At 33.4% G+C, this 21729-nt stretch overlaps 1 long non-coding RNA gene across 8 annotated transcripts in view; it reads left to right on the forward strand.

Moving 5' to 3' along the window:
- LOC136035459 (uncharacterized) overlaps positions 1-21729 on the forward strand; it is a 127978-nt gene that overhangs the window by 38046 nt on the left and 68203 nt on the right. For 7 of the 8 annotated variants that reach the window (XR_010619437.1, XR_010619435.1, XR_010619436.1 and 4 more), the window contains 3 exons: positions 4003-4144; positions 9872-10210; positions 20605-20695. This is a non-coding gene — a long non-coding RNA (uncharacterized LOC136035459). The remainder of the gene's footprint in view (positions 1-4002; positions 4145-9871; positions 10211-20604; positions 20696-21729) is intronic. The other variant, XR_010619441.1, reaches the window with a different exon arrangement.

The following is a 21729-nucleotide window of genomic DNA, read 5'->3' on the forward strand; positions in this document are numbered from 1 at the left end:
ATATATCAGACCTCTCCCCCTCCTCATGAGAAATTTCAAAGGGGTGTGTTTACTCATGAATTATTGTCAAATTTGGTATCCTGCTATAGAACTAATAAACTTGAATGTAAAAAAGGGGAGTCGAAGGAATGAGTGGTAGGTAATCTCCTTTACGTTTAACACAGCGTTGGTATAAACTTTAGGTAATGAACAATTATTATCAATAGAAACTGGAGCTTTAAAAAAAAAACTAAGTTTTGAACATAATATATGCAATTATAAAAGTTGTTGTTTATACTAATTCTAAAATAGCTCATGAAAGGCCTATTAGTTAATGAAAATTTGAATGATAATTCTAGAAAAAAAAAGAATTAAACGCCCCCGAAAAGGGAGACACGACATTTATTCCATATGACAAACCCGAAGCCACTATCTTCAAGGCACTAAGTATCACTTTGGAAGAAGGGTGATCACGCATGCGTGTTTTCTCTCTATGTGATCGAATCTTACCAGGAGTCATATATATAATTTACAAAGAGGTTTATTCAAACAGTAAACCCTGAATTCAAGTTTCCAGTGTCCTTTTTTAAGTAACAAGAAAAATGGCACCACAGAAAACTGCCGAAAGGTACCATAAACCTCTTACCAAATGCTTGAGCGAATGCTTAAACACTGTTAAAATTGGAATGGGATAAAATTCTGTTTCACAGAGCCAAGGTTTTAGCTTTAGGAGAGGGTGATTAAGGAAAAGGATGGCCAACCTTATATATGTAATAGTGTATTGTTTTCAATTTAAAAGTTGTTCTTTACTTTCAATTGAAAACAGTTTTTTGTTATTTCTATCACTTTTTTGTACCATTTCTGAAGTTGCTCTAAATGTTAAGGGGTATCTTGCCCTGTAAATCTCATTTATCTGAGATGAGACCTGCAGTGATTCGGACAAAAAAAATTTGGGTACTTCTAGCTCACTGACTACCAAATACACACTTATGTTCTATAGTTTTTCGGTTGTTGTTGCACCACAGACCCCCCCCCCACCTCTAACAATTAGCTCACAAGAAATTCCTACAAATCTAAAATCGGACAACCAAAGGGAAAGTAAGACAAATAAAAAGAATGAAAAAAGTAGGGAATCCTTAATGTTTTACCTCTATTCCAAAATACAGGTAGAATATATAGCGCAGAATATCCTGTAGTAACTATTTTTATATTTTCATTTCATCGAATTATTTTTTTTGTGATGGGGTTTGAGTTATCGTAGCAGGGTAAAATAAAAACTAAGGAAGACAATTTTCTAGCTTATTTGAAATAAGGAGTTTTCTTCATTTTGAATTTGCTTGGTTTGACTCCATGCTATCGAAAATAAATAAATAAAAGAAAAAAAAACACTTCTCAAAGAAACTTCAAACGAGAAAACATCCTGATATATGTTTAGTGGATGTGTTTTTGATTGCAAAGTGTAAACTAGTACCATTTACTATAAATGTTCATGAATATCTATACTATAGACATATACTATGTCTTACTATAAATGTCAGATCATGTCCACGGGAAACAAGTACTCGTACTTCTTAGTCCCAGCCTGTATCTCTGTACACTTCCATCTTAAAGCAGCCCTTCAACAGTTGCTACTAATTTAATATCTCGAAATTATTTTCTTTAACCTTTATTTGACCCTGCTATGACAGCTTAGCCCAAAACACAAAAAAATTAAACGAAAGAAAATTATACATTCTCATCGTATATATTCTCGTCATATATTCTCAAGGTCATATCAAAGATTTTTTGGGGGGGATAACAAAAGCGTTTTTTTTTGGCGGGTTTTACAAAAAAAAACTTTAAAAAACGCATCAAAATTTGTTTATATTCATTTTGTTACGTTTTTAAGAGTCCATAAACATTTCGAAGGGGTTTCAATACGGCCTTGTATATTCTACCCCTGTTTTGCAATACAAGTACAGTATTCCAAAATCGCTTAATGTCTCCAATATTTTTATTTGTCATACTCTCCATTTGGATGCTCAATCTTACAGTTAGGGAGATGTTCCAGGAGGTGATTGTCCTTGGGGGTATCTTTCCAGGGTGAATTGTCTGGGAGGAATCAGCTTAGAACCGTTCTATAATATAAAAAAAGTTACATTATTTAGCCAACAAAATTTTAGGTTTTTGATTTCAAGTTCTGAAGAAAAAATGATTTTACAAAAAGCTTAAAATTTTCAGTTTTGCACTATCCTTTAAATTGCTAAAATACAAGATACGCCTTTCTGTTTTTAAGCATGTGGAATCCTCTTGGGATATATCGGCATCAAAGCTTTCAAAACGAAAGAATTTATTTGGATTGTGCATGTGATGACATCTAACATGGTATATATTAGATGGCTTCAAATGGAGTATCTGAAAATTGGAATCCAGGGCAATCTAAACAATTGGGACAGATCTTTAAAAAAAGGCTATTCTTCAGACGCAATAAGAACACATTTTTGAATGTAATGTATACGAGTTCACAGGTTTGCAGTAAAAGCTCATAAGTTTACTCACACCAGTCATCTTGAACCTCAAATCAGCAAGAAATCAATTAAAATATATTAGAGCCGTGATTTTATTATATATAACTAGAAGCATCGTTTAAATCTTTCACCAAACAGGCGATCCTTCATGAAAAGCTTCGTTCCGACATTGTAAATTTTTTTGTAGCTTGGGCCTGCTTGCTAAAGTAAGGGGCTCTTCTAAAGCCCAAATTTTTCCCGTTTCATTTAATGGTTTCTTGAGTTAGAAGGCTGAAATTTTTCAATTTTTTCAAGAAAGCAATCCCTTTCTTTTCCTTTGTGAATGTATGTACCAACAATATCTCAACTTGTCTAAGTATTCAACTAAAATTACAAGAAGCTAGGTAAAACTTTACAGTCATGGCCACCATCAGGGATGGACAAAAGGTGAAAAACGACCCCTCTCCCCCCAGGCAACAAGACAAAATTAATAAAAAGCAAAAAATTAGAAGCACTCCCATTTAAATCCTTGAAAATAAATCTTCATAGTGTTTAGTTCTTCTTCTAGGAAAATTTCATGGTTGCACCTTTGACCTGCATTGTTCTCTTTTATATGAGAGCTGTTGATGCCTTTAGCAGCGATTATCTCTATTTAATTTCCACTTTATTTCTATTAGGAAAATCCCACCTCGCCTTCCCAAATATTTTAGGTTCTTTATCCTCAGTTTTAAAATTGAAACGTCAGCAATGAATGGTATCAGAAATAAATCAAATGGTTCTGGCAACGGTATTGGGATTGGCTTTGCGAATTTGAAGAATCTCGGGAGCACTACCTTCTCCCATTATTACTAGTGCCACCTTCTTATATTTTATTTCGCTATACCATTATACCTGAATAGACCGCTAAAACATTGATATCTCTTCTGACAAGCCGACTAAAATAGAAAGCAGAAACGAAATACAATAATTAATAAACCAATTTAGTTATTGTTACAAAATTGCACCTTTAAGTTAATCACCAAGGAACCAAAAATGCGAATCGATTTATTTCAGACATGAGATTCAAAAGAATAGAAAAAAGAAATAAGTAATGAAAAGAAAATCGTGTACATTTATATTTTCGTTTATATAGTTAGAATTATGTTACAGACTCATTATGTTACAGAGATTTAAATTAGGCGTTTGTGATATCAAACAAATTTAAAGTACTAATGGTCTTTGTTTTGTCGCATCTAGGAAACAACAAATTTAAAACCAAAAAATGCATTTTCCGTGTTGTTCTAAAACTAAAAAAAAAAACAGCTAAGAAATAACGCAAAAATACAGAATATCAAAATATTTTGAAAAACCAAAGAGATACTAAAAAATATATTGAAACCGCTAACTAACTTACCCAATTTAGAGATGTGCGAAACAAGTCTTAATCCCACTAAAAGATTCTTAGTGCGCTTTCGGTTACCGACCCCACAACTAACATCTAAAAATTATCCAACGTCATATCCTTAACAACTGTTTTAATAATACGTTTAACTTTTAGATGGATATTCAAATAACTCAAAAACGTAGAAAACGCTTAAATGTATGACCGATTGAAGAAGAAAAATTGAAGATGAACTAATTTACTGAAGGGCCATGAAAGAAAAAGAAGCCGTACTTTGGAAGGAAGTATTAGTGAAGAAGTAAGTTCGTCTTTAAACTATTTCTAAGATAATCAAGTTAAAAAATGAAAAGAAAAATGAACAAATTTTTACTCTTACAAGCAAAGCGTATAAAATATTGTGATTGAGAATAAGCGTTTAAAATATTTTTCAGTTAGCTTTTACAGCTAATAATTAAAGCATTATTATCTATGAGAACTATCTCTGTTTATTTTTTTACGTTGAATTTTGAGTTAAATGCGAAATGCTCATATGAATAATTTTGGCTGAGCCAAGAAATACCCCAAAGGATGCGAAGAAGGTCAACAAACAAGAAGTTGTCTAGACTAAGTCACATTGTTTGAGAAATCATAGCCTTCTTGTCATATTTTGTGTCTCTAGTGAACTTCCATAACAAGACTGGAGTTCCAAAGTTTCTCTAAGGGTAGTGTTAACAGTGGAATCAAGAATATATATATGTTACATAAGGAACAGGATTAAACCTGGGTCTTATATGTGTATTGGTGTGAAGCACAATGTAGTACAATCCTGCCTCAACTGAAACTAATTAAACGTTTTCATGGAAATAGATAATTCTAAAATAAAGGTATCCGAACATGGAATGTTTTGATCAATTAACCTTGGAATTTTTTATTCAATTAAACTGAGCTTGGCTTTTTTTTTGCTATAACTAGAAATCAAAAATAAAAGAACGAAAAATTCGTAGCGTAAAAACTGGCACAGTATATGATACAAGAAATACCGGGGCTTGAGTGAAAGCCATAAGAAACTGAATGTGTTTGATAACATGGATGAGTTGAAACCTAAGTAAGGAGTAGAGGCATGTGAGGGTGGAGTACGAGTTGCTTTAGAACTTGCTTCAATAGAAACATTAATGCGCATTTTTTATAAAACACTAAACATAAAAAAACACAATTATAACATTTCATCTTAACAAACGGGAAAAAGGGAAGGGACGGTTTATCCATCTAAGGAAAATACATATTACAACTAATAAAGGTTGTTTTTCAGGACATGATGATAAATGGAAGGATATTTTATTGGAAAATATTCCATTAGATAAAAGGGGTTTTTCTCTCAAAACAATGAACTTATTGTCAAATTAAATATTTAGAACAACAGCTCTATTAACAAACATATAACACAATTATTCCAAAAAAATAATAACTTCAAATTTTTGCTTTACCCTTCTTTTATTATTATTATTTTTATTATTATTACCATTTTTTTTGTTTTTACTTCCAAACAAGTATATAAGGAAAATATGCATTTTTAAAAGAATAGGAATGTTGGTTGTATGCATAATATACACGATGCTGTATATTATGTCTTATTGGGACAAATAAGTTTAAAATTTGAGCGTCCAAATTGTTAAAATTAGACCGTAATTATATCTAAATGTAAAAATTCTTCTCTTCTAAATCAGTGAAGACTAGTATAATCTATAAGAAGAAGAAAAAAAGACCCCCCCCCCCAAAAAAAAAAAACAACAGAAAAACCAAGAAACAAAAAACATAATGTAGACGTAATAGAATATTTGAAACACCTTAACAGATGACTTTATATTTTATGTAAAGTTGCTTTACTTTCGCATTTCTCATTTTGTACGACTTGTTTCTTGTCCGAATTTTAGTTTTCTCTGGTAGTTTTAAGAAAAAATTAGAAAAGACAGAACCCAAAATCTACGAAACTTGCAAAATCTTTATAATTATCTGTTTTGCGTAAGAGTACTCTTGTTGTAGACGATTCCTCAAAGGACAGTACTCCTCAGAACTATTTTTGATCTTAAAGCGATACATTTCAAAAATATTTTGTCATTTTCTGCTTCTTCGTGAAAGTTAAAGCTTCAACGACATATTGAGATGTAAGAAAAACCTTTTGTTTGAATCTAAGTCCATTTGGGTACCGTTTAGCTTAATTTCTTTGCATACCCATCCTACAGGCACTGAGGCTGGTGTTGTCAAATTCTAATGACCAGTTATAATTTCTCACGAATCCATTCTATGATCAATTTTGCCAAATGTAATCTTTTTTCTTCGTTGAACTATTTTGTACCCTTTGATGAGCATCGAACCTTTTTTTCTTTGATTATTTTGTCTGACCATTCGCCGCATTAAAGAACCTTTTTATGTGAAGCTCTCCTGCTGATTATTAATCAGCCAATTTATTAGTGACTTTAATTCCTTATTTTATTATTTTTAGGTATGAATCTAAATCATTGAGCAATTCCAATGTTGATTTACAGATTCAATGAAATTCTCCTAGACAAGAATTCATTAAAATACAAAAGCAATTTGTTTTACGCAGTATTGCAATAAATGTGCTGGGTTCTCTTTGGCCCCAAGTACATGCTTGAGGAAAAAAAAAATTGACAAGTGGCATATAAATATTAAGATTTGAAGGATTCCCTTCTGAAATCCTAAATTTAGGTCTTGCAGACTTCCTTCTCTTCACATGCTTGGGTTTGTATGTTTTTAAGCCATTTGGAATGTAGAAAAGAATCTTGTACCGATTGTTTACTAACCAATATTTGATATTTTCGCGCTATTAAACTCTATAAAATTGATTTTCAGAGTCTAGCATTGCCCTAGAATTAATCTTTTTCCACCAATATTCTCATGTTTCGGGTCCGTTGCAAGAACTAATAAAAATTCTGGTTCTGCTCTCCCAGATTCTGTATATAAACTCTTTTTGTAAAATTTCTTAAAAGAAACAAAATATTTTGGGAAAAAATTTGCCAGGATGAAAGAGTGAAGAGTGGATCCCCAAAAGTCTTCATGTTTTCGCCTTATCCTAATATTTATTTATTTTTCGTTTCTTCATAACCGTTATCGGGAATTAGAAATTTTGGTGTGCAGTTTTTGTCAGTTAAAAACATTAATGTAGATGGCACTAAACAACAACTGAGGGTCTATGCGTTAGATGGACGGTTACAATAGAAAATTGTTTAAAATAAGGTTTTACCTTATTTTTCTGAAATCGTTATTTGTTTAAAGAGCTTGAAATGATGGCTGATATACGTACTAATGTGGAAAACTGATGTTTGTATTTTAAACTTCAAGTCTAAACATAATTTATTCTTTGATTATTCTGAACTTTACTTTATTCTGCATACCCTCTGTTGCAAAGTTCTTTTATTTTTTTTATTTGGTCGATTTCATAAATGAGTTACGGGCCTTGAATATTTCTAAATAAGAACTTATGTCATGGTACTATGTCTATGATTGGTCATCGAAAAAGTTTAAGCAGAAACGTATAACCAGCATGATAGTACTGCTTGAAAAGAGGAGTGTGAAACACCATTAAACAATATTTAATGAACATTTGTCACACAAAGTTCCCACATTTTACAGTTTTTCACGTATATTTTCTAAAGAATGGTCAAAGACAACAATTCAGATCTGCTGAGAGATTTTGATTAAGGTGCTTTAAAAAATCTTTAGACAACATGAATAGGCAATGGTTTGATTCACAACCGAAGTGGGATTTTTCCTGTTTTCTTAGTTTTTCGCAAAATAAAAGATCTAAGAATAAACTTTTCTCCTCGTCACATCTTGAACTTTTTATATGCTAACAAAAATTATTTTACCTTCTGATTTGATGAATATTGTTTTAATATTTTATAAACCAGTTCGTGGAAACAAGCCAAAAGTAAAGAGCAACCCTTATTAATGCTAACAGAAACATTAAAAAGGACATTTAATAGCAGGATATACATACAAAAAAGCTGTAAATTATGGTAATTTTACAAACGTAAACATCTTTAATTTTAAAGTGAATTATAAAAACCTATTAGTTTAAAAATGTTTTTGAAATTATAGAAAAACTGGGCTTTGGAAAAGTCACAAAAGAAAGTTACTTTTAACGGGAATTAAACCATCAACTTCAGAGCATCTGAGAGCCATTGAACGCAATTGTTAAACTCTTATGCATAAAAAATCATTCCATATTTTTCTTAAGAAATATAGTGCCGATTTGTTTTTCTTTCATCAAACCATTGGGCATAAACATCAAAAACGAGTTTTTTCGAAGTTTTAGTGCTCTTTTTATGCAACTAAAGAAATGACATTACACCAAGGTGACAGTTTTTACATTCCGAGGTACAAAATAATAGGATTTGCCCAAAAGAGACAAAATGCTATCGAGTGAAATTCTCGAACAATTAATCGATTTATCAAAAATATATTTTTTATGGTCTAATTTTCAGAAGCTATAATGTCATGCGGTGACAAATTTCCTCCTCAAAGTACAAGCAGTCTATACAAAAGAAAAAAAGGATATGATTTATTTTAATGGTAAATTTATTTGAGGAAACACCCTTGTAAACGTAAAGATTATGTTAGTAAAATTTGTTTTGAAGTTTGAAACCCAAAACCCTGCCGAGAAATATTTTAAGGGCAGTGGTTCTCCAGAGAAACTTATTATTCCAGAAAAATTGTTGCGCGAAACTTTTACTTGAAATCAAGTAGCTGGGATTCAGCCCCCCTTCAAATTTAATAAACCGTTAGATATGATGTGAAAATCAAACATAAGTTAGAATAAAAAATAAATTTTCCAATGGAAGTAAAGAAGGATTTTAAAAATAAAATCTCACGAAAATTAAACTGCATATAAGAGCCCTCTGCAATCCCGACTCTTTACACTAAGGCTTGACTAGTGCTTTATTCAGAGCATTTTGAGGTGCAACAAATATAGAAAATTAGTAATTCAAGTGTATTATTTATCGAACGTCTGTCAAAACATTTGAACTGCAAATTTTATTGTTTAATATACATACTGATAATTCTTGAAGCATACTCATAATAAAATTTAACTTTCCATCAGAATGTGTTTGTGCAAGAGCATTTGTTCTTGAAGCATCGGGAGAAAAAAAAACTGCAAGAGATGGCAGCCCCTCATAAATAGGATAAATTCTTTTTGTTTTAAGTTTTAATATTACACAATATTTTCAATTGAAAAGCTTATTTTATCTTATTGAAATTTATTCGGTGTTAATAAATATCTTTTTGCCTGTTTAAACTTTGATTGGTGAATTTTATTGAAAAAAAAATTGACAAGATTTCACTATTGACATGGTTCACTGTTCACGATATTGCACTTGAATGAGGCTAGTAGAAAGAAAATGAAAAGATTATGCTTAAATCAGGTAGTAAAATCTGGACAAAATTCTTGGTTTCAAAAACTAAAGGCATTTTTTGCCCAAGGGTTTTCAGGAATATTTTTAGGCTCTTATTCATTTTTGACATCCACCACTGTTTTTCTTTCAGTTAGACATAATCTCGTTTTTCATATTATAGTGTCAAAAATTTGAAAATGAAAAATTTGATACTCATTCTTCTTAAAAATATTGAAGGGGATGCATCCTATAGCCAGGGATTCCAGGGATTCCCAGGGTGGTAAAATTTGTGCTAGCAATGGCTGACAATTTATTTTCATGCTGGTCTATATTTTTTAGACTAAAAAAAAATGTTTTTCCGCCTCAAAATGTAGAGCGACGTTGATACAAAAGTAAAATGAGCAGATATTATCATATAATCATCATCATTTAATTTTATTTATATTATCCTATACAAAAGGGGCGGGAACCCCCTAATATTTGGGATAGTTTCTTTTTGTTTGCAATTCCGTTGCTGTCTTCTACTTTCATTAGTAAAAACTTGTTTTTTCAGTTTAATTTCTGTTTATTTTCTTAGCTCAAATTCAGGGTATTTCAGGGAATCTCTTTATAGTAACTATTTTGTCTTATAGTCTCAAGTCCTGCTTTGCTATGATGAGATGCTGTGCATCTTACGATATTCTACGACTCTTGTTTCAATTCAAGCACCCTCCATGACCGAGGTTTTGGGCAAACAAAGGGAGGAAGATGGCATGTAGCCCTTCAATCATTCAGGACTGTAGCTGTTCCCAAAGCTCCATTCAAAATGCAACAATAAGATCCCTTTTTCTCGAGGTTTATCAATTAACTGTTGAGCCTGAATAGTTGTACTCACATAGTATTTTCAGCCGCATGAAAAAATAAAGGACTTTGGACCCTACAGCTGTTTTCAACATTTTACAAAATTTATGTGCAATCCAAATCCTACTCAGGTATAACATTCCCACATTTATAAAATAACTTAATGATAAACTTTATATTTGGAAATTGTCAGTCGGATAGGTTAGGGTCACTTCTTGTAAAATATGCAATACCAATGACCAGAGTATAAGAGTTCAACAATGTATAACATGCCCACTTTTCTTCGTAGACTTATTTATAATCCTTTTATATAAAATAATTAATTTTTTAGAGCTTTGGGCCGATTTCCTGAGGGTTGCATATTCGGCCTACATTTGGAGACCTCTGTTTCACACATTTTGATCTTTAGATTGAAATGGCCACTTTAAAAAGTTAATACACCACCGTTTTGGCCGCAACGTTTCCCCGTCCTTAAACCACGCAGGAGGTGGTCAGGCTCTCTTTAAATCACTTTTGCTATTCAAAAAATGACTAATCATGAATGTAATCATGAATTCCGTTGATAAGAGAACCTCTTAAAGCCCCACCCTGATAAAAAGAAAGAAAAAGATAAAAGAAGAAATACACGGCATCTATGATGCTAAAACTCAAAATTTCGTATTTTGTAGTTGAGGCTTGGAATTTTAGAATGAGGTCCAATTTCATCCGGATTAAATTAATCTTAAAGAATGTTTTTCCCTGTTTCTAAAATTATACAAAATTACTTTTGCTAAAAACTTTTGATGGGGATTTTAAAATTATTTAATTTTTACGTATTTATAAATCAGAAAAAAGTGAAAAATGTCTGATGCATGTATTGTTTGTAAAATTTTGTCTCTTAGTTTTCTTGTTACTGTTAGCACGGGTCACTCTTTACCTACAGTTTTTTGTGACGAATTGCTTGATAAAAATAACTCTTCTTCGCGTGGCATCGAAAACTTGTTCACTGCTTAAGCTAAAACGTTTAGCTTTGTGGCTTGGATGTTCAAAAGCTTGATACCTATTAGCTCTTTTGCCTAGAATAAACTTTTTGAATGATTTTTCCAAAGACCTATATTTCGTAAATCCCTTTTGTTTTAGAAAGGTATCTTTTAAAGTGATTGATTAGAAATAGGGTTTAGAACGATTGTAATTAGCTTCTAAAGGTAGCTTTCAAAGTAAGTTAAAATGTATCGTAAACAAAAGGAGGTGGCTTAGTCACCCTGCCCTTTTAGCATTATCATTTCTCAGCAATGTGTCTATTCAAACAGCATATTGTGATGACAAATAGATGTTGGTAATAACCATAAGATTTAAATTTTAAGATTGTCCTGTAATGACCGTTACTTTGTAGATACGTTCAAAGAGGCTGAAAAAAAAGTCAAAGCACAAGAGGGCTCAGTCCCCTGCTTGGCATCATATTGACATGACTGCAGCAAGCTCTCTATTAATATAATATACTATACCTACTATACACTAATGGAATCATTTCAATTCAAATTACAAAATTAATGTATGCCGTAATTTTACGCTTAATCATTGGGTACGGATTGCGTGTTCAAAAGAATGTTACGAAGAGTTGTAAAATGATGCTTCTGATCTCCTTTTTAGGCTTTGAATGCATAACAAGCTGTTATATCTGGTATTATTCAAATAGCATTAAGAGTGTTCAAAACGGTGATTTTCTGCTAAGTAATTATAATTTCGCATCATGATCCAATCAATGGCTCTTGACCACTGGTCCTTCTGCATTCATTGCGTAAAATATATTAAGCGTGGTCTGGTCAAATAAGGAAACCTATTCTTAAGATTTTTTTTTTGTGTGTGCCTAATTTAGTTTACAGCTCTCATCATTATTGTTAATAACTAAATGGGGCAGAGCTAATTCAATGGGCTAAATAAAAACGGAATACCGGTTTCCACTCTTTCTTGGATATCAGCACTAGCTTAAATTTATAATTGGGGCCTGAATCATGTTTAGATATTACAGTCAAACATGTTTTGAAACCATGTAAAACAGCATAACTTAGAATTTTCCTTTAATTTTTTTTGTATTTAATTTTTTGTAGTAAGGAAACATTTTGATACCAATAGTTATATCGAAAGAATTGAATTTTAATGCTGATTTTAAATATGTAAGTTTCATCAAGTTTAGTCAAACCCATCATAAGTTACGAGCCTGAGAAAATTTGTCTTATTTTAGAAAATAGGAGGAAACATCCCCTAAAAGTTATAGAATCTTATCGAAAATCACACCATCAGATTTAGCTTATCATAGAACCCTACTGTAGAAGTTTCAAGCTTCTATCAACAAAAATATGGAATTTTGTTTTTTTTTGCCAGAAGACAAATCACGGATGCGTTTTTCCCAGGGGTGATCGTATCGACCCAGTTTTCCTAGAATGTCGCGATAGGGCTCATTCTGGCGGAAATTGAAAGTTCTAGTCACTTTTTTAATTGAACAAAAAATTGAAGAGCACCTACTCCCCCTCCTACGCACATCCCCCCCCCCCAAAGTCACCAGATCCAAATTTTGAGATAGCCATTCTGTTCAACTTAGTCGAAAACCTAATAAATATATCTTTGGGGATGACTTATCCCCCATTCCTCGGGGGAGGGGCTGCAAGTTACAAACTTCGACCATTTTTTACATATAGCAATTGTTAATTATGAAGTGTACAGACGTTTTCAGAGGCACTTTCTTTGCATTGGGTGGGGGTGGGTCGCGGAGAGGAGTTTACGTGGGAGGATCTTTCCTTGGAAGAATTTTTCATGAGGGAAGAGAATTTCCATGAAGGGGGCACAGGATTTCCTTCCATTATTAAAAAAAATAATGAGAAAATAATTTGTTTTTCAACTAGAAGTAATGAGCAGCATTAAAACTTAAAACGAACATAAAACATTACGTATATAAGGGGGTTCGTCTCCTCCACAATACCTTGCTCTTTACGCTAAGGTATTTCTAGTAATTTCAACTATTTATTCTAAGGCCTTTGTGATTAAGGGGTCATTCTTAAAGATTTGGGACAAAATTCAATCCTTAGTGTAAAGAACGAGCTATTGACGTGGGGGTGAACCCCCTCATATACGTAATAAAAATACGCCAATTCAGAAATTCGTTACGTAAGTTAATTCGTAAGGTACATATGTTTATTATTAACATAAATTTCGTAAAATATAAAAAAATCTAGTTGCATTTTTAAGCAACCAAAACTGGAGGGCAACTAGGCCTCCTCGCCCACTCCTTTTTTATCAAAATCGTCCAATCAAAACTATGAGAGAGCCATCGAGCCAAAAACAAAATAATAACTAAATTTCGTTTTAATTATGCATGTGCAGTGAGCTAAAATCAAAACATGCATTTATTAAAAATTTTCTGAAATCAAATAAAAAAAAGTTTTATTAAACTGCAAGTAAGGAGCGACGTTAAAACTTAAAAATAACAGAAATTATTCCTTACATAAAAGGGGTTAATCCTCCTCAACGCCTCGCTCTTTACGCTAAAGTTTTGTATTATTTTAAAAAGTAGAGATGAGAGAAAGAGTCAAACTTTAGCGTAAAGAGCCATGCATTGAGGAGGGGTCAACCCCTTTTATATACTGAATAATTTTTGTTAGTTTTAAATTTTAATGTCGCTCCTTACTTGCAGTTTAAAAAACTTGTTTTTTTTTATTTAATCCCATAAGAAAGATCACGGATACTTGTTTATTTGTTTTTGTTTTTCTTTCCGGCTATTGTGATTCAGGGATCCTTCTTAAAGAATTGGAACAGAATTCAAACTTTAGCGTAAAGAGCGAGGTAATGACGAGGGGACAAAACCCCTCATATACGTAATAATTTCTGTTCGTTTTAAGTTTTAATATTGCTCCTTATTTTCAGTCGAAAAAACTTTTTTTTTTAATTATATGGAAAGGGCGACACATAATGAAATTTTCGTTCAAACGAATCCTCTTTCAAATAACCAACGAATAAATGCTTCGTTGTGATCACCCCTGGGAAAAATTCCAACGCGCATGCGTGCTCATCTTACTCTGGAAAAATAAGAAACTCCATGTTTTGCAGTTAGAGGCCTTAGAGACCTCATACATACTAGATTTCATTGTATAGTCCTTATCAATATCCTACCCCTTTCTTTGAGGGTGTTTAACCCTTTTAATTTGAATTGTGTAAAATTTTGTGCACTAACAGCTCTTGATGAGCAACTTTAAAATTACTAAATTTTCCATATTTGGAATCAGTGTAAATAATAGATTTTGTTTTTACATATCGAAACTTTGTTTTTGGACTTTTGTCTTCCAAAGACAAGGATCGGTCTTTACTTACACTATTTTACTTGGAACTGCCTGATCCAAAGCTCTTTTAAATGTGAGGGAGGCTCCCACTCTTTTCTTCAACCATGTTTTTTTTTATATATTCAGATTTAATATTCGTATGATAATGTGTCGAGGATGATAATTATCTCCTATAATTTATACCCCTTCAAATAATTCTCTGGGAGGGGGAGGTCTGAAGAATTAAAAATGAATTTTGTGGTCACTATTTCTATACTATTCAATGGAAGTTATTCCGACAATTTTTTTATAAGGATTACCCGTACCCCTCCTTCTTTTACACAGGCAAGCACCTGAATGTATTTTTTAATGTCATACTTATAAAATTTGCACATTGCCTATAATGTAGCTTTGGTGAAAAAAAAAATCCTATGGTTCACTGAAAGTTAGAAAAGTTAGGCGTGAAAATGCAATTTTTGAGGCTTCACACGTCCCTCCCCCATAGAAAGATTCACAGTTCCTCCTTCTATTGCTATGTGGAACTGCACACCGGTATACATATTTTATGATGCTTCAAATGGCTCCCCTCAGTTAAGAGAGGCATTAAAATAATTGCATATTATTTTGGTCTCTGGACTGATAAGCTTAACCTATAGTTTATCGATTGGCTCTCTAAGAATTTGCATTAATCTTTATTTTGCTTGTTTTTCTGCCTAAATTTACGTTTTGCGCCATAAAATGGTAGAAAACATCACTTTGCTGTGGCAAAACCTCTAGAACTAGAACTAGAACTAGCGCACTCGAACTTTCAATTTCAGTTTAACTGTTTTGGTTTCAACATTGTAAGCTAATGGGTTTAACAATTTCAACGGAATTCTCACTTTTCTTACCACCTAATAACGTCAGAGCTAACAACATACCTGTAATTGTTCCTAAGTTCCAAAGGGCTACATTTCTAAGAAAGTTAAAAGCTCTGAAAAGGCTTACAAGCCTTGACCGAGAATATAAGGTTTTCCCTTCGCATAATTCATAAAAAAGAGGTTAAATATAGTCAACAGTCCATTAGCACGTGTTAATGCATATTTTCTTCTTCTATAGGTTCTTAGTTCCTGTGAATCTTCTCCTGTTTTCTGAAAAATATTCTTCTGTTCTTTTTTTCTGATTCCTAAGACATCCGTCTCGAGAAATCTTAGTGACCTTTGACCTATTCAAAAACATTGGTATTTGCTAAGGTTTTTTGAAATTTTTCATTACTATTTATCAAGGTATGCGAGATAACATTACCCGTTCATAAATCAAATAAAGATACCGTAGACGGGCTTTTTTATCCCATTCTTTAATTACCTGTAGTAAAGAGAGAGAGAGAGAGAGAGAGAGAGAGAGAGAGAGAGAGAGAGAGAGAGAGAGAGAGAGAGAGAGAGAGAGAGAGAGAGAGAGAGAGAGAGAGAGAGAGAAAGATCAGTATATTTAAAAACTATCGTAGCATAGCTAAATTCAGTTTTTTTTACAAAAATCATACATTTAAACAAAAATCACACACTACGACTCAGCATTAAAAAATGTTGTGAAGAAAGGCACAAATGAGTTGGCGTAACGATTAGTTCGTACTTTAGGGGGTACAAGTTTATATTGTAACCGAGTTCGGCTATTGGGAGGGGCTGGTTCGGGTAGTATTGATCGGTGGCTCTTATTGGCTAAGGTGTTCAAGCCGGACTTTAAGTGGAGATAAATTTAGTTTAGCGAGGGCTTGATCATAGGGTATGTCACGGTTTCGGAGTATAGTCCTTGTTGCTCTTTTCTGGACGCACTCTATGTCGCGTAATAGGTACGCTGTGCGGATAGCAGATGGACCCCACACCGGGCACACGTACTCGAGCAACGGGCGAACATAACACATGTAGGCATGGAGAAGACTTTCAGTATCACACCCAAAACGCCTCATTTTGGTAAGTGTCTGAAGGCTTGCATTAGCCTTGTGGACGGTTAAATTAATATGGGCGCTGAAACTACCGTCACTAGTGAAAGTTACTCCTAAGATTTTTATTTCGTTCACAATCGGGAAAGGGGCTAGAGGCATATCTATATTCCGCTTCAGAGGGTTGAAACAAATTATCTTCGACTTGGCTACGTTAATGGTCAGATCATGACTTGAGCATTCGGTCTTTAGCTGATCAAATAACTGGTCTGAAAACTTCTTTGTTATGATAGTGTTTTTGACCAGGTAAGCGAGCACTATGGACAGATCATCTACAAACTTGTAACGGTCGTCGTGATGATTAAGCAGGGAATTAATTACAGCCAGGTAGACTAGTCCTATTTGAAGATTGTCCTTTTTGGCCAACCGTCTAGGGCTACACGGAAAGCAGGTCGTCCTTGTCCGGGTTGGGAGGATGTCATAAATAAAGATTTAAAGGAAATGGGAACTTCCTGGGAGGGTGTAAAGAGGGAGGCTTTAAATAGATTAGGTTGGAGGAGGAGCGTGCGTGGCTGTGTTGGCCTCAGGTGGCTTGGTGCTGCAGTGAGTCATTATTAGTAGTAGTAGTAGTAGGTAGACTAGTCGCAGTTATATTTACTAATTAATTAGTAAAGACTAGTCGCACTTATATTGACACCACCTTTTGATTATCAAGGTACGTACTACAAGCCTAACTGACTTCGATATTATCAGTTCAGGCTTGTCCAAAATTATCGACAATAAGAAACTAATTAAATGGTTTAGAAGCGCATGTCCCTTGCAAGTTTCAAATTAATGTTAAAGGGTTTCATCTGTGTTTACTTTATGATTGATTACCTTATATCAGTTTTCAGATTAGAACATAGTGCAACTCAATGCCTTGTTTCAATGTCAGATACTATTCTAGTATCTATTGTAATAGATACTAGATTGTAAGGGATCATTTGTTGCAGTTATTTTTTCTGATCTTTCAAAAGCAATTTATAATCTTGACCAGTCAGTTTGTCTAGGTAAATCCAGAAAAGTTTGAATGCTTAAAACATTGCCATAATTGGAGGCAGGTTTCTGCCCAAGGAGCATTTTGCCCGTCTTCCAAAAGGGGATAAGTCCGTTTTATGAGCCTTTTTCTTATCAAGGTTCTAAATTAGGTCCTTTATTCGCTCTGACAGCTTTTGATACAGTCTACGAATAATATCACAATCGCTTTAAGTTTTTAGGTGGGGTATTTATGTTAAATTTGATGCATATTAGGTCCCTTAATAATGTGATCCTGACAAAGTGAACCTAACTTTAATTCAGTAGCGTCCATTGGGAGTGGATCAGGGGGAGGGTCTGTGCCCTCCTAGTTTTTTTTACAGATATGAATATGACTGTAATAAAATCATAAAATTAAATTAAGAATTTACAAGGTCTATGAAAATCAAGAGATTTAATGTTTTTCTGAGAGAGCTGGTCGTGGAAATCTGTTTTAATTGTTTGTTTTTTCTCAGGAGCAATCGTATCGGAACAATGATGCTCAAAGGTCGAGAGATGGGTTTATTTAATATGAGTGTCAAAATTTTTGGGACCCTTTTAAATTTGCAAAGAGATCAAGCCACAACAAATTTCCGAATTCTACCAGTTTATGCCACAAAACAAATTTTGTTGACTGACTAGAGCCAAAAGGATGTTGAAGGAAAATTATGAAATACCCTTGTAGTTTGAAGCTGTGGAAAAACTGTATGCATTTTCTTTTCATTTCAAAGGCCTTACTGCCAAGCGGTGGTGCATTCTTCCCTAAACATATGCGCAGTCTGTACAGATGGAACAGCTAGCTTATTCAACATACATGTAGCAATACCGTATATGCCGAGTTCTAGAATATTATATCACATCAGGTACTGGCTGGAAAGGGGCCATCATACATTTTATGGAGAGAGGAGGAGCCAGAAGCCTTAAAAATTGCCTATTTTATTGCACATCTTTTCACTTCTTACTGAGAGGTCCTTCGTATGTATGTCGGCTCGAGATTTCCTATCTAGCATTCCTTTATTTGTACGAATAAACTAAGCGGTCAATATGGGAGGGAGAAAGATCACTTATTATTGTGGATGTATGATGTATTACATAAAAGATTGCATTAAAATTTCGGCACAGCCTTGGAAAGGGGGCGGGAAAACCACAGGATTTCATTAACTGTTATGTAAATTAATTATTAATATTTAAATGGAGAGAAATTTAATTTAAAAAAACATTTTCTGCCTAAACTAAAGATCAAAATTATAATTTAAACAGATATAAATCGTCCTTCATTTGCGAGGGAGGATGAAACTTTCCTCAGCCCTATGCTCTACAAGATAAAGTTTGACTGATATCTTTAAGACAAGCATAGCCAGTTAGTAATTTTATGTCTGTTATTTACCGTTTTCCTTTGAAAACACTTGAACTGAAATTACATTGTACAGAGCAAAAGATTATGATAGAACAACGAAACTTCTTATAAAAATGTTATTGCTTCAGAGTATTTGGTCTTAAGGAAGTATTAAGGAGGAAAGTCTATTGTAAAGAAGAGAGTATTGAGGTGGTAGAGCAGCCTCCAAATTCGGTAGATAATTTCTGTTTGATTGAAGTTTTAATGCCACTATTTACTTTTAGTAACAAAGTAAGTGAATTCTATCCTTGACTGGTTTCTTTTTTTTTATATTTTAGTACATTGCATGTGATGATATGATTTTCACCTGTTTTGAGAACCTTAAAAATATTCCATCATTTTTAGCTACAATATTTCATATTGAAACAGCTCGTAGTGACGAATTATAAGTAAGGATAAGTAAGGAACGATGCGCCTCAATAGTAACCGAAACTCTATAAATGGAATTGTAATATCTATAGATATATCAAAAGAATCGAGCTATTATGTTCATTCCAAATACATAAGATTCGTTTAGTGTTACCCATCAAAGGCTACTAGCCTTAAACAAATCTACTTGATTTTCGACAAAGATGGGAGGCACCCCCTAAAAGTCAAATAATATAAATGAAAATCATTACATCAGGTTCAGCGTGTTAGGGTACCTTACTGTAGAGGTTTTAAGCTCCGATCTTCAAAAATATTGAATTTTTTTTTGCCAGACGAAAATGACGGATGTGTGTTTATTTGTTTGTTTTATCAGTTTTTTTTACCAGGGATGATCATATCAAGCCAATAGTCCTAGAATATCGGGAGAGGCCTCATTTGAACGCAAATTAAAAGTTCTAGTGCCCAGTTTAAGTAATCTAAATGATTGGAAGGCATATAGCCCCTCTTCCACACCCCTTTGCCCCCAAAAATCATACGATAAAAATTCTGAGATACCCATTTTGTTCAGCATAGTTGAAAGGTCCATCAACTATACCTTTTGATATAACATGACCCTCCACAGCCTTGGGTAAAGATCTTTAAGCTATACAAATTTGCCCATTTTTTGCGTATAGTATTTGTTATTGGGAACTTCGCATAGACTTTTTGGGTGTGGAGGGGGGGTTGAAATTTCTGCATGGGGACTTTATATGTGGAGGGAAGTTTCTAGGGGGCGAAATTTTCAAGATAAATTTTACACTGGGAGAATTCGCCAATTGGGGAGGTAGAATTTTCCGGAAGGAGGAGCAGGATTTCCCGGTGTTATTTAAAAAGACATCAAAAACTAAATGAAAAACAAGTTTTTTCAACTAAAAGTAAGGGGGTTTCCCCCTCCTCAATACCTCGCTTTTTACGCTAAAGTTTGTATTTTGTCCCAATCCTTTAAGAACGACTCTTGTAACAATGGGGACTTTATATGTGGAGGGAAGTTTCTAGGGGGCGAAATTTTCAAGATAAATTTTACACTGGGAGAATTCGCCAATTGGGGAGGTAGAATTTTTCCGGAAGGAGGAGCAGGATTTCCCGGTGTTATTTAAAAAGACATCAAAAACTAAATGAAAAACAAGTTTTTTCAACTAAAAGTAAGGGGGTTTCCCCCTCCTCAATACCTCGCTTTTTACGCTAAAGTTTGTATTTTGTCCCAATCCTTTAAGAACGACTCTTGTAACACAAGGGTCGTTAAGTTAGAACAATAAGAAGCTTTTTTTTAGAAGTACTAAGAAACTCTAGTGAGAAAAGTGAAATACTTAGAAGGGAGAGACCCCCTAATGTAAAGAATAATTTCTGTTTGTTTTAAGCTGCAATGAAACGTCAATATATGAACAAACTTACCAAATTAGTTTTTTCAAGCCAAATTAATAACTTAGATTAAATCACAAATTAAAGCGCTGCATTTTGTTTCAGGTTGTCAAGAGGGTGTTTTCCTTTATTCAGATATGTAGAATTGAGAGAAGATATACGAACTATATTGACAAACCCTTAGTCTTCAATCGAGGTAAATTTTTGGAAATGCTTGCTATTTCAATAATACTAGAACTCTTCATTCATGGTACAGACTGAATTTCCCACATAGGCCACACATTTATTTTATCAATTCAATTCAACTCAATCATATATATTTAAACAAAAAACACATAATTACTGTACATAATCGGCCAGGAAAGCACAAAAGGTGCTTGGCTACGAAAGAAACTTAACTAAAGAATAATTAAACAATCAACAAACAGAAACAATGAATCAACTGGATTTATCAAAAAAGAGAAAAAAGAGGGGAGGGGTGACGAAGATAAAGAAAAGAAAAGAAAAGAAAAGACCAAAAAGTGGAGGACCGCACGACATTCAAATCTAAACATTATTCCTGTAATGACCCTTCACTGCTCACTTGAAGGTAATAAGTTTATTAGAGTTCCGGATTTCAAAGGGGAATAAAATTCAAATAGCTGGTGCAAACAAATTTAATCAAAAAAGAAGTTCTTTTTGTTGACGATGTCTCGTGGACAATGTTACATGAATCCTGCGTTTCTTAAGTATGCAAATCAAGATTTAAAGTGAATTGATTTTCAAATGATGATGGAAGGAGGTTGCTAAAATATTTAAAACAAAAAGTTCCGATCTGAAAATCCCTAGTCTTTGACACATTAAATATTTTAGTAAGCTTAAAATGGAAGCTAACGTTATCTGAATGCTGAAGAGGTGATATAATTTCAATGGCCTTATTTTGGGTGATCTGGATTTTCTTACAACATCAGATGAAGTTACTCGCTCATATAGAGCATCCATAAGACAAATGGGGATGAAAAATAGAATGATAAATCACTTTCAGGATTTTTTTTTTAGGGAAACGGAATTTAAGACGGAGAATAACTCCAAGGGACCTTAAAAGTTTGTTACCAATTAACTTGGCATGTTCTTTCCACGAAATATTCTCATCAATAATAAATCCAAGATATCTACTGGTTTTTCCTCTTTTTATAATATTATATTTTAAATTTAAATTGAGGTCTGTTTGGGTTGATCCGATTCTAGAAA

The sequence above is a fragment of the Artemia franciscana genome, chromosome 14 (genome assembly GCF_032884065.1).
Source record: "Artemia franciscana chromosome 14, ASM3288406v1, whole genome shotgun sequence".
NCBI classification, from domain to species: domain Eukaryota; kingdom Metazoa; phylum Arthropoda; class Branchiopoda; order Anostraca; family Artemiidae; genus Artemia; species Artemia franciscana.